Source organism: Oncorhynchus kisutch, linkage group LG8 (genome assembly GCF_002021735.2).
Source record: "Oncorhynchus kisutch isolate 150728-3 linkage group LG8, Okis_V2, whole genome shotgun sequence".
NCBI classification, from domain to species: Eukaryota; Metazoa; Chordata; class Actinopteri; order Salmoniformes; family Salmonidae; genus Oncorhynchus; species Oncorhynchus kisutch.
In genome coordinates this window covers 43,941,414-43,952,840 of record NC_034181.2, presented here as the reverse complement: position 1 = coordinate 43,952,840, position 11,427 = coordinate 43,941,414, and positions in this window count along the sequence as shown.

The window sequence follows — 11,427 nt, the reverse complement described above, 5'->3', positions numbered from 1 at the left end:
TAATGTGTTTGAATCCATTCCTCCTTCCCCATTTTCCCCTTTTTCTTTCCTGGTCCCCTGAACGGACCCCTGTTTGAAGTGGAATGGCCATGGGTCTTGAAGCGGTCATTACAAACTCAATCAATTCCTCAACATCAGTGCCCCAGTAATTACAGCCAGGCTCCCAGAACCCCCCACTCTCCTTCCCTTCAGATGTGACTTCACATGCAGAGCTCCAGGGCAACATGGAGACACCCTGCTCTCCTCCTCCCAACACAATCTGCCTCCTTCCTCCCTTTTCAAAGAGCACAAATGGGAATGACGACACATTCACAAAAAACTGTCTATTAAAAATAACAGGGAAGGAGAAGATTTTTTTTTTGTTGATTATAAACACTCTCGCTCCAACTTGCTGGTCCAAACTTACTTTCTCTCATTATTGGTTTTATAGCGAAGTTGGATTGTTTCCCGGCATCTGAAAGGGAACACTTTCAGGGGCCAGGGGGGGCATATGTTCCAGGCTTTTAGAAGTATGTTTCGCCCAGACAGAGCGGCTATCATCACACTCAGAGGTTAGTCTTGGCGGTTTAGGGTCAGTGAATCAGAAACCCACTGACGTGCATTAGCCCTACATGAGTTTCACCGCTTGCCACCGACTACACAAACGAATGGGGTGGTGATATAAACTTCTAGAAGGATTAGCCCTAACGTGATTCAACAAAAATAATCATTATGTTTTACTGCGAGTCCCTCGGCGAGGTTGGAGCTTTTTAAACTTCCCAAATGCCACCTTCCAATGTAAAGTCAAACAGGAAGTCAGTCTGATTATTTTTTCTGGACTTTTAACCCCTCGATTTCCATTCTGCTCTGTAAACTCAATGTCCATATGTTTACAAAACAATAAATTAGACAGTGCGTCTCTCTCACCGTCCCGCTTCCATTATCTCAGCCGCAGAAGGAAGTGCGGTTGAGACGGAAAGCAGACCACCCTAAAACTCCCAAACACCACCAGGGCTAGAGACCACCCCCAGTGTTGAGGTACAGTCCCCAGATGTTGGCATCCTGTGCCAGGCATTTCCTTAGAGGTCATGTGGATTAATCTCAACAACTGAAGGAACTTGTGGGTTTAATGGGAACTTTTGCTTGAATTGTGTCTCTTTATCTGTTCCCCTGTGCCTTGTCGCAGTGCCACCATCAACGTTTCTGCCTATCAGATACAATGGAACACATCCAAGAAGCCTGACTGATGAAAGGACTTCCTTTGCGAGTAATAGACACGCCAACTTCGGAAAAATGGAATTGGACAAGCCTAAATATGAGTCTTCACATGCATTGAAACAATTTAGTTTATCACAAAGAGAATGGATCATGATAATTTTATTCCCACACCCAAGGAACTTTACTTCCAAAGTGGGTGTTAATAACATTTTAAATGAATGAATTCCTTTGTATACAACCACATCTATGTTTCTACTCTGACAATCAGACATGGAGACTTATATACTGGGATACGGTCACTTATTTGAATACAATGTTTCGATTTTTGTCATTTAGCAGATGCTCTTATTCAGAGCAATTAGGCTGAAGTGCCTTGCTCAAGGGAACATCGACAATATTTTCACATAGTCGGCTCAGGGATTCGAACTGGCGACCTTCCGGTTACTGGCTCAACACTCTTAACCGCTAGGATACCTACCGCCTGCCCGTATGTCCTTCTTTGTTGTTCTTTGTCCCACAGAGTAATGTTTTGTTAGGTACTACTGCACTGTCATCAGTGATAGGAACATAAGCTTTTTGCTACACCTGCGTTAACATCTGGCCTTAATGGCCGTGTACTCTTGTAATCTCCTTCCGGTACAGCCTGAAAAGGACTGGCCACCCCTCTCTAGGTTTCTTCCGACATTCATGCCTTTCTAGGACGTTTTTCTGTGCCAACATGCTTCAAAATCTGCATTGCTTGGGGTATTATGGTCAGTTTCTGTATAGCACTTTGTGACAACTGTTGATGTAAAAAGGGCTTCATAACACATTTGATTGATATGCCAAATATGTGAACGCGACCAATGAAATTGTATTTATTTTGATTTGACATGTCGCTCAAATCCCTTCAATCTTTCTTCCTATCTCCCTCCCTTTCCCTGTTAATATCTCTCTCACTGCCTCCCTCCCTTTCCCTATTAATATCCCTCTCTCACTGCCTCCCTCCCTTTCCCTATTAATATCCCTCTCTCACTGCCTCCCTCCCTTTCCCTGTTAATATCCCTCACTCCTTCCCTCCTTTCATCAATCCTCTCCTCTCGCTTTCTCTTTAACCCTTTAAAGAAACGCCTATGGATTTCACACTTTTCCAAAGGCTGAGTCTTCCATTCACATGAACAGACATCAATTTACAAAAATCCCTATGGAAGACAAGAAAGAGAACACAAGCAAGAGTTAAAGTGGAAAACGAATAAGAAGTTATAGTATGGGAATACAAAAAATCCTGTCCTCTCCACTCATGTCCTAGTGGTAAGCTGTACAGCATACTCCATGGGTCTCAGCCTGTTTTAAATCAGCTGTCTGACTGGTTGATTGTGCTGCCAATACAAAAGAGCTGCAGCTGCCTCTCTCCCTGTCTGCGTTCTGTCCCTTTCCCATCTAACCAAGTGTCCCCACTGCAACATGTAAATTAATTCCACATGTTCTCACATAAGAGGAGTAGGGGGTGAAGGGGGAAAGGAGAGTTGAGGCCTGAACTGTGCTCGGCAAGTTCATCTTTAAAAGCTTTCATCAGTCGTATAATGAACCAGATGCTGAAATGGGCAAACACTGTTGCACTGTCAATGGGGGCAGCTACAGTATAGGGATGTTACTTTATGGAATCCATTACGTACGTGTCCCATATGCACGTACACTGGGTTTAGGCCATGCCATGAAAGGAAAAAGGAAAACAAATTACCAAAGGCTGCATATTGATATCATTATTTTTCACTATGCAGCCTATAGCATTCAATTCCCCTGGACTGAGTGCACTACCCCTCCCTGATGGGCAGTAAAAATTCAGTGGCTACCTCACGTCAAGCTGTTTCTCAACCGTCATAATGTCTTTCCCACCAGCAGGCAGTAATGGAATTAAAGGCATGAAAAGGGAGAATTGTAGGGACGCATTGTTAGAAACCTTATTGATGTAAGAGAGAGAGTAAAGGAAATGAGACCCCTACATCAGCCATATACAGTACATTCTCCATCCCCCTCACTCTGGCTATAAGTAGACAGTCCTCCCCCAGCTGCACAGATGTGCTGAATGCATTTTTCCACAGGCATTTAAAGATGGAATCTGCAGTAGGGGGAACAGCGCCACTGGCCTCCCCAACCACCATTTATATTGTTTTTGTTGTCAAGCTGAGGGGCTACGCTCAGCTTTAAAAAAAAAAATGCAGTACATATTGTGCACTTCTATCGCATGTGCAATATCAGAGGGGGAAAAAAACAGTGATTGTAGTTTGCAGTAACTTCTTTGTTGTTGTAATATTGTACACTGACCGTTGCTGTTTCACCATTAAGGATTCCAGCTTTGAAGGCATCTTCCGTAATGAGTATTTTGAGTAAAAGTGCAAAATGTGCCAACATGCACCCTGCATCCATGTTGGAATGCTGAGAGTGGGAGGCTGGACAACGTATGACAGTCTTTATGCAGACTTCCTGCACAATTCATGTTCAATTAGAAATTGTGCTTTTGGAGCTCTTGGTGCAATTATTTTACTCAAAAGTATATGCAAATAAATGGTAAGTGTTCTCACTACTTAGAAAAATGTAACGTTGTGGGGCTTCCCTGATGCCACTTCTCATGACTGTGCTAGCAGCTACGTGAGTGAGTGCTATTGTAGCTAGCTACCGACCACAACATTAAGTTAGCCAAGACCAACAGCACAAACAAATGGCCTATACATCTACAAGTCATGTGTGGAGACAAACATACTATAAGTTAAATGTCTTACCTGTGAATAAATGTTTTCCACACACATAGCTACATGTAGCCTACTTGGACACTGGGTCCCTACATATCCCACGGCAAATAACCTGAAGTCATAGGGCTCTTCTTGCAGGCTCTATTTCCCCATGTGGGAGAATTGCGAACCATACATTGGGATTTTTGGTTACATGTACGTTGAACACAGCAGCATTTCGGCATGTTTTGTTATTTCTGTATAACTAAAGATCGACAACGAAGTTGGCTATTTTACACTGGGGATCAATGAGATAGAATGTGGCCATGGTTGAGGGGAATTCCTTATTACGTGAATACCGACTGGGACTATACTGTTCAATACAATTCTTGTCAATTTATGAGGATCTCTGGGACAGTTTTTCTAAACTTTCCTGATTGGATTTCGGCAATCGGATTGGATTCAAATCTTAGAATTGGGTATTTCAAAACTGAATGTGATTCTGATGATAATTCAGATTGGGATTGGGTAATTCAATCTGACCGTTAATCAAGAATAAATTAATATAAATAAATAATAATAAAATGAAGTTGTGTTTTTCAAAAGGTAGCGATTAGGATAGTTCCATTTCAGTAGGTACAGTACTCTTGGTATAACAATGGGGAGTCACACTCTCACAAATTCGATTGAAGAACTGATGTGATAAGGAACGACTCACCCCCAAAAAGCAACAATTGTTGAAACAAGAGACTGACTTTGCGCCAACTTAACTGTCATTTTATAGTAGAGTGTGCTCGCCCCCTGGATGTTGTGTGCTGGAGTTTGTATTTGTTCTTCTAGTTCCTAACCACAAACCAATGAGTTATTCTTCGGATTGCTTGGCTTGGCTGTAGCAATGGGTGAGATGGCTAACGCAACCAAAACAACGAAGGCTAACAACTCGGGTTCGGATTCGTGACCATGCTCAAGTAGATAAAAAGTATTGGCTCAGTGCATGCTCTGGCTGCCCTCAATTGAATCAGTTATTGTGTGGGACTAGGGGACAGTGTCAATAACATTGGCTTGACTGCAGCTGGCACTGTTCCCCTACTCCACGGTGCAGATTATCTTGACAATTGTGTAGTATTCTTGAAGGGGCTTGCTGTTTTAAGATAGTGAAGTCCTCTCCCGGGTACCTTGGCAGAGTTTGAGTTACGGGACGCAGAGATGGATTGCATCTTTTGTCGGGGCAAATGTCTTATCTGCCTAGGTGTTGGTGTATGCGGGAGCTGCCCAAGCTTATCCCGGCTTCTATACGTTCTGTCGCCAATTACGAGAGGGTACTCAAAGAGAGAGGGCGGCCAGGTTTGGTGGGTACGCCCCGCTGCTTGTCTCTACCTCGGTCAAGCACCGCTTGTCTCTCTTCCCAGACTTGTCGATGAAGGGTCCAGTCCCACCTCGGTGGTCCGGTCCTCGAGACCAGGCTAGCTAGCTCTAGCCAGGTTGGTTAAGTCGCAGAGGCAAGCTAGCTACCTCTGCCTCCCCACTGTGGAGTTGCTTGGATAGCTCTCTTGTTAAGTACATGTAGCATTAAGTCGCTTGGTTATTCTAAACATACTGATGTTCGGTCGAAGTGGCTTGCTAGCCTAGCTTGTACGAAAAGCCTCCTGGCTAACGTCGGTTAGCATACATACTCGTACCTACTGATGAGCCTGGTCCTTTACTGGAGAGTTGGATATGTAATGTCCTGGAGTACCACAACACAGACAATTTTAGGACTCATCATTGTAGTCTGTATAAAAATGTGGGGTGGACCTCTGTCTTTAAGAAGAGAACTGCATTCTGTTTTTTTATTTTATTTAAAATCTTACAGAAACTTCCTTCATATGTAACTTAATTAATTAAGTTAAGAATCATAAGCACCAAACCGTTCACAGGAATGGATAACACTAAAGATACCTACAGTCTCCACAGATTTGGGAAAATCTCTGTCTCTGATTTATTGGCTCTAATTTGTGGAACAGAGTTCACTGCAGTTAGATGTACTGGTGCCAATCAGGCAGTTTACATTATTGATTGAGTACCTCTATGTAGTTCAATATGATTTATTTTATTAAATATGTTTATTTTATTATGTTGTTTTATGCACATATGTGTATGTTGTTTTATTATGCTGTTTGAATTGTAATGTACACAGGGCTCTCTTGTAAAATAATGTTTCATCCCCAATCTAAAACGGCCAGTTGGAGTGAGACGACTCTTTGTTGCCTCGTCTCTGCCAACCCCACCACCTGGAGCCAGCAACTTGTGTGGGTGGAGTATGCCCGCAACAACCTTCCCTGCTCGGCCACTAGTCTCTGGCCCATCACGTGTTCCCTGGGTTACCAGCCTCCACTCTTCCCAGAGGAAAAGGTCAGCATACACTCAGCCCAGATGTTCATCCGCCGCTGTCGTTGTTCCTGGAAGAGAGCCCGGTCCACTCTTCTTAAGACCACCTCCAGGTATTAGTGACAGGTGGACCACTACCAGACTCCGGCTCCAAGTGGACCAACACCGGACCCCGGCTCCACGCTATCGTCTTGGGCAGAGGTTATGGCTCTCCACTTGGAACCTGCCTTCCCGGATGGAGTCCCGTAAACTTTCCCCCACTTTATCGGCCCTTTCCCCATCTCTAAAGTCCTTAGCCCACTGCTGTTTGTCTTCTGTTGCCCCACACCCTCCGTAGACATCCCACTTTCCATGTGTCTAGGATTAAACCTCTGTCTCACAGCCCTTTGTGAGACTGTTTCCAGGTCCTGTGAACTGAACTATCCACCTCCTGTGTCTGCATCTGGGTCATGACCTGAGTCATGATTGGTGGTCCCATTCTGTGAGCTTGTGTGGTCTACCACTTTGCGGCTGGGCTGTTGTTGCTCATAGACATTTCCACTTCACAATAACAGCACTTACAGTTGACCGGGGCAGCTCCAGCAGAGCAGAAATTTGACAAACTGACTTGTTGGAAAGGTGGCATCCTATGACTGCGCCATGTTGAAAGTCACTGAGCTCTTCAATAATGCCATTCTACTGCCAATGTTTGTCTATGGAGATTGCATGGCTGTGTGCTCAATTTTATACACCTGCCAGCAATGGGTTTGGCTGAAATAGCCAATAGTCTATGTTGGAAGCTTGTCCATATTTAATGCTCTGTCTGTTACCTCACATTCCATTTTGTTCTCTGGGTTCAGGGGGTATATAAATTATCCCAGGGTGAGAGTAATAAGTTGGCATATAAATATGTTTTTGTACTGATGGAAAATAAATGTCTTAAACTTTATTCCTCAATTTTACCTTTTAATATAAAAGATAAATGCAAACTTCATCATCCAAGCATCACACGAGACACATCCACAGACAAAAACAACAGGTTGTGCTGGCAAAAGTCTAAACGTAAATTAACAACCTAACAGATAGACTAGTTTACAATGTACCACATCTCTGGTGAGTACAAGAGACTAATGAAATATTGTTTTGAACTTAAAAGCGTGTCAGCTAAGCTAAGAGCAGCTAAATTCTTTGATGGCAGCCATGTTTGTTTACATTTGACAAGCGAAAACTTTCTAATCCTAGAATGCCATTCACTGTAATGTCGCATTCAAAACAACTGGGAACTCGGAAACCTCAGACTTCAGTAACTGGGAACTCTGAAAATAATAAGAATAGTCTAGAATGTCACTGATGTCATGATATTACCTTGTATTTTTCAGAGTTCCCAGTTGTTTTGAACGCGGCATAAGACACAAATAAACAAAGTCGAAGATGGCTACTCCCATTGCTTGGAAAATATTAACTTAGTTTGGCCACTTTTCAGAATATGGGGGAGGGGGTTCATTTCCTTTTGGGGGGGTTTTCAGGTGCATGGGGGGTTAAAATGGGGGAAGGTATCGTGGGGGGATATGATGGAGGAAATATTACTGTGATGGGGGATTTATCAATAAATCAAACACAGGACAAGTTAATAAACTGAATAAACCCCCTGGAAAGGGGGTCTGAGCTAGCAACCCAGGGTAACCATAGTTACGCTCTAAGTCAGTCCTGACAGAAAAACGTATCTCTTGACAGACAGATAGCCCTTGAGTATAGAGATAATGTCCAATTTCAAAAGGAACCGCCTCACTGATGAGGAGAAACAGGACATATTTAGTCATTCTGATGAAGAATCTGTGTATGAGAGTGAGTCGGATCAATCAGATAGTGGCAAGGACTATCTTCCCCACAAACTTCTGGACTGTGAGGGTGAGGAAAATGGTGCCCACCTCAACCTTGCAGGGAATGAACATCATTCACCTCCCAAAGATGCTGGTCCTGCTGTCAATCTTGTAGGCTGTGAGGGAAAAGAGATTGAAGATGAGGAGGATGGTCCCCGCAGCTGGAGATCCTGTCACTTCACACTATCAGAGATAGACTTTAATGAAACCCTGTCTGGTATATAAAGCACCCTGCCTACCCCCTCAGAGTCAGAAGGTTTTAAACTGTTCCTTGATGAGGAATTGGTGGATAGTGTGGTGCAGGAAACCAACAGGTATGCCCATTATCATATTACAGAAAATCCAAGGCTCTCTTCAAATGCATCAAAATTCAGAATTCCTTTAGCCTACTAAATATGCATATTAGTTTGCAGGTATTCTCATGAACTGAAAGAGCAGACTTCCCCTGGCGTAAAAAAAGCTCTCAAAATGGGTGAACACTACCATCCTTCCTGGTCACGGTGCTGCTGATGGGGCTAGTGAAGAAGGGCTCTGTGAGGTACTATTGGACCACTGACCCCATGCTGCAGACCCATTTTTTCCATCCCCTTTGCTCCCAGGACCGCTTCCTTGTCTTGCTGAGAGCACTCCACTTTGTGAACAATGCCACTGCCAACCTCGCCCTTCACTTAAATAAGGAATGTCCTGGGCAGCTTCACCGTGGCTTTTGGAAGAGTGTTTGTTCCTCACATGGACTTGTGCATTGATGAGTCTCTCATAGCTTGGAAAGGAAGGCTTGCATTCCACCAATACTTCCCATCAAAGCGCCACATATTTGGAGTCAAGTTCTTTGTTTTATGTGACTGTCTGACAGGATATGTACAGCACCTGATCATCTACACTGGCACCACAACAGATATTAGGCAATTTGAGGGTCTTGGCATATCTGGATCAGTGCTGATCACCATGCTGCAGCCTTGCCTCATAAAGGGGCACACTGTATTTGTGGACAACTGGTACAGTAGCCCTACCTTTTTCCAGTACCTTTGGAGGGAGAACACAGGGACCTGTGGCACAGTGAGATCCAACAAGAAGGGGATGCCAATTTTCAAAAAGAAAATGAGTAAGGGGGAGGTGGAGTTCCAAACAAACGAGAGATAATGGCAGTGAAATGGCATGACAAACACAATGTCCATGTTCTGTCCACTGTCCACAACTCCAAAATATCAGACACAGGAAAACTGGATTATGTCACCAGAGAGAGGAAAATGAAGCCAGACTGTGTCTTGGAGTACAACAAGAAGATGGGAGCAGTTGACATGCAGAACAGTTTTGTTGAATGTGCCAGAAAGTCGCTTAAAACCTTTTTAGGATAGGCGTCCCGCGAGCGGCACACAAATTGCAGAGCGCCAAATTCAATTTACAGAAATAGTCATATTTAACATTCACGAAAATATAAAGTGTCAGGCATCAAAATAAAGCTTAACTTCTTGTTAATCCAGCCGCTGTGTCAGATTTCAGAAAGGCTTTACGGCGAAAGCATACCATGCGATTATCTGAGGACAGCGCCCCGCATACAAACGCATACAAACATTTTCAAGCCAAGTAGAGGAGTCACAAAAGTCAGAAATAGCGATAAAATTAATCACTTACCTTTGATGATCTTCATCTGGTTGCACTCAAGAGTCCCTGTTACACAATTAATGTTTGTTTTGTTCGATAAAGTTCCTCTTTATGTCCAAAAATCTCAGTTTTGTTGGCGCATTTTGTTCAGTAATCCACTAGCTCAAAGGCGGTCACAACAGGCAGACAAATACATCCTAATGGTATTGTAAAGTTCGTCAAAACATGTTTATAATTAATCCTCAGGTTGTCTATTGTCTAAATAATCGATCATATTTCAACCGGACAATAGCGTATTCAATAGAAAGGAAAAGCAACGAACAGCGCGCAATAGGCCACGCGTGCAAAACAGAAAATGATCTCATTCTTCCTCATTTTTCAGAATACAAGCCTGAAACAATGTCTAAAGACTGTTAACATCTAGTGGACACCATAGAAACTGCAATGTAGGTACCCATAACATACTGTATAGGCAGGCAGTTGAAAACTACACGCATCAAAAAAATCTCACTCCCTGGGTGGATTTTCCTCAGGTTTGCGCCTGCCACATCAGTTCTGTTATACTCACAGAAACTTCAGAGTGTTTTCTATCCAAATCTACCAATTATATGCATATCCTAGCTTCTGGCCTTGAGTAACAGGCAGTTTACTTTGGGCACCTCAGTCATCCCAACTTCCGAATATTGCCCCCTATCCTAAAAAAGTTATTAAATGGTACAAGAAGCTACTTTTTCACCTAATAGACATAGCTCTCCTCAACGACCACATTGTTCACCGGCAGGTCACAGGACAAGTGATCTTGTACCAGCAGTACAGGATAAACCTGATGCGGCAGCTCCTTGAGGACCACCACACTCCTCGTCCTTTTCTGCTGTGTTCAGGCCAGTATGTGCGATGCCAGAACCAGTCTCAAGAGGGGGGCATTTACCCAAATAAAAATGTTACGATTATGGCTTCCCAATTCCATAAACAATGAGGGGAAAAGGAGCCCCTGTTATAACTCAGTAGCCCAGTCATCTGCTCCACACTACAACATCAACGCTCCAATGTACAGACCCTGCTTTCAGTTAACACAACTGATGCATGGGGAAGAAATTAAACAAGCCACATCTGGAAGTGATCGCTCTCCCCACACACTGAAAAGTTGTTGCTGACTTTAAACATATCGCTATACAATAGGAGGGAGAAGATGGATGAAAATAGATCAATCTCAAAATGCTATCCTTATACATGGCCAATGTCTGAAGAGTTTGGTTACATCTCCATCATCTCCAGGCCATGCATCCCTTGTTGCATTGAATAAAAGAAAATGAAACCTATGGAAAACTCCAGAGCGTGACGGAATAACGTTGGTTGCAAATGTGAGCATTTATTCTTTGTGACCCCATACTGCCTTCCATTACTTCTCCAACATGAAGCGCCTAGAGCTCTCTTTTAATATTATATGACCCTAGGGCTGTAAATGAGCAGGCATAACAGTGGCTCATTGTTGCCTGGGAAAACAACAACATTTGGTAACACTTAATTCTGAGGGGTCCGATATGAGCTTGTTCATGTACATAAGAGTGTATGAGTATGTAAAGACACCATATATGTGTCCCTCTACTTCCCATGAATGCCCCCCCCTGAAAAACATATTAAATAATGTACAGTGGGGCAAAAAAGTATTTAGTCAACCACCAATTGTGCATGTT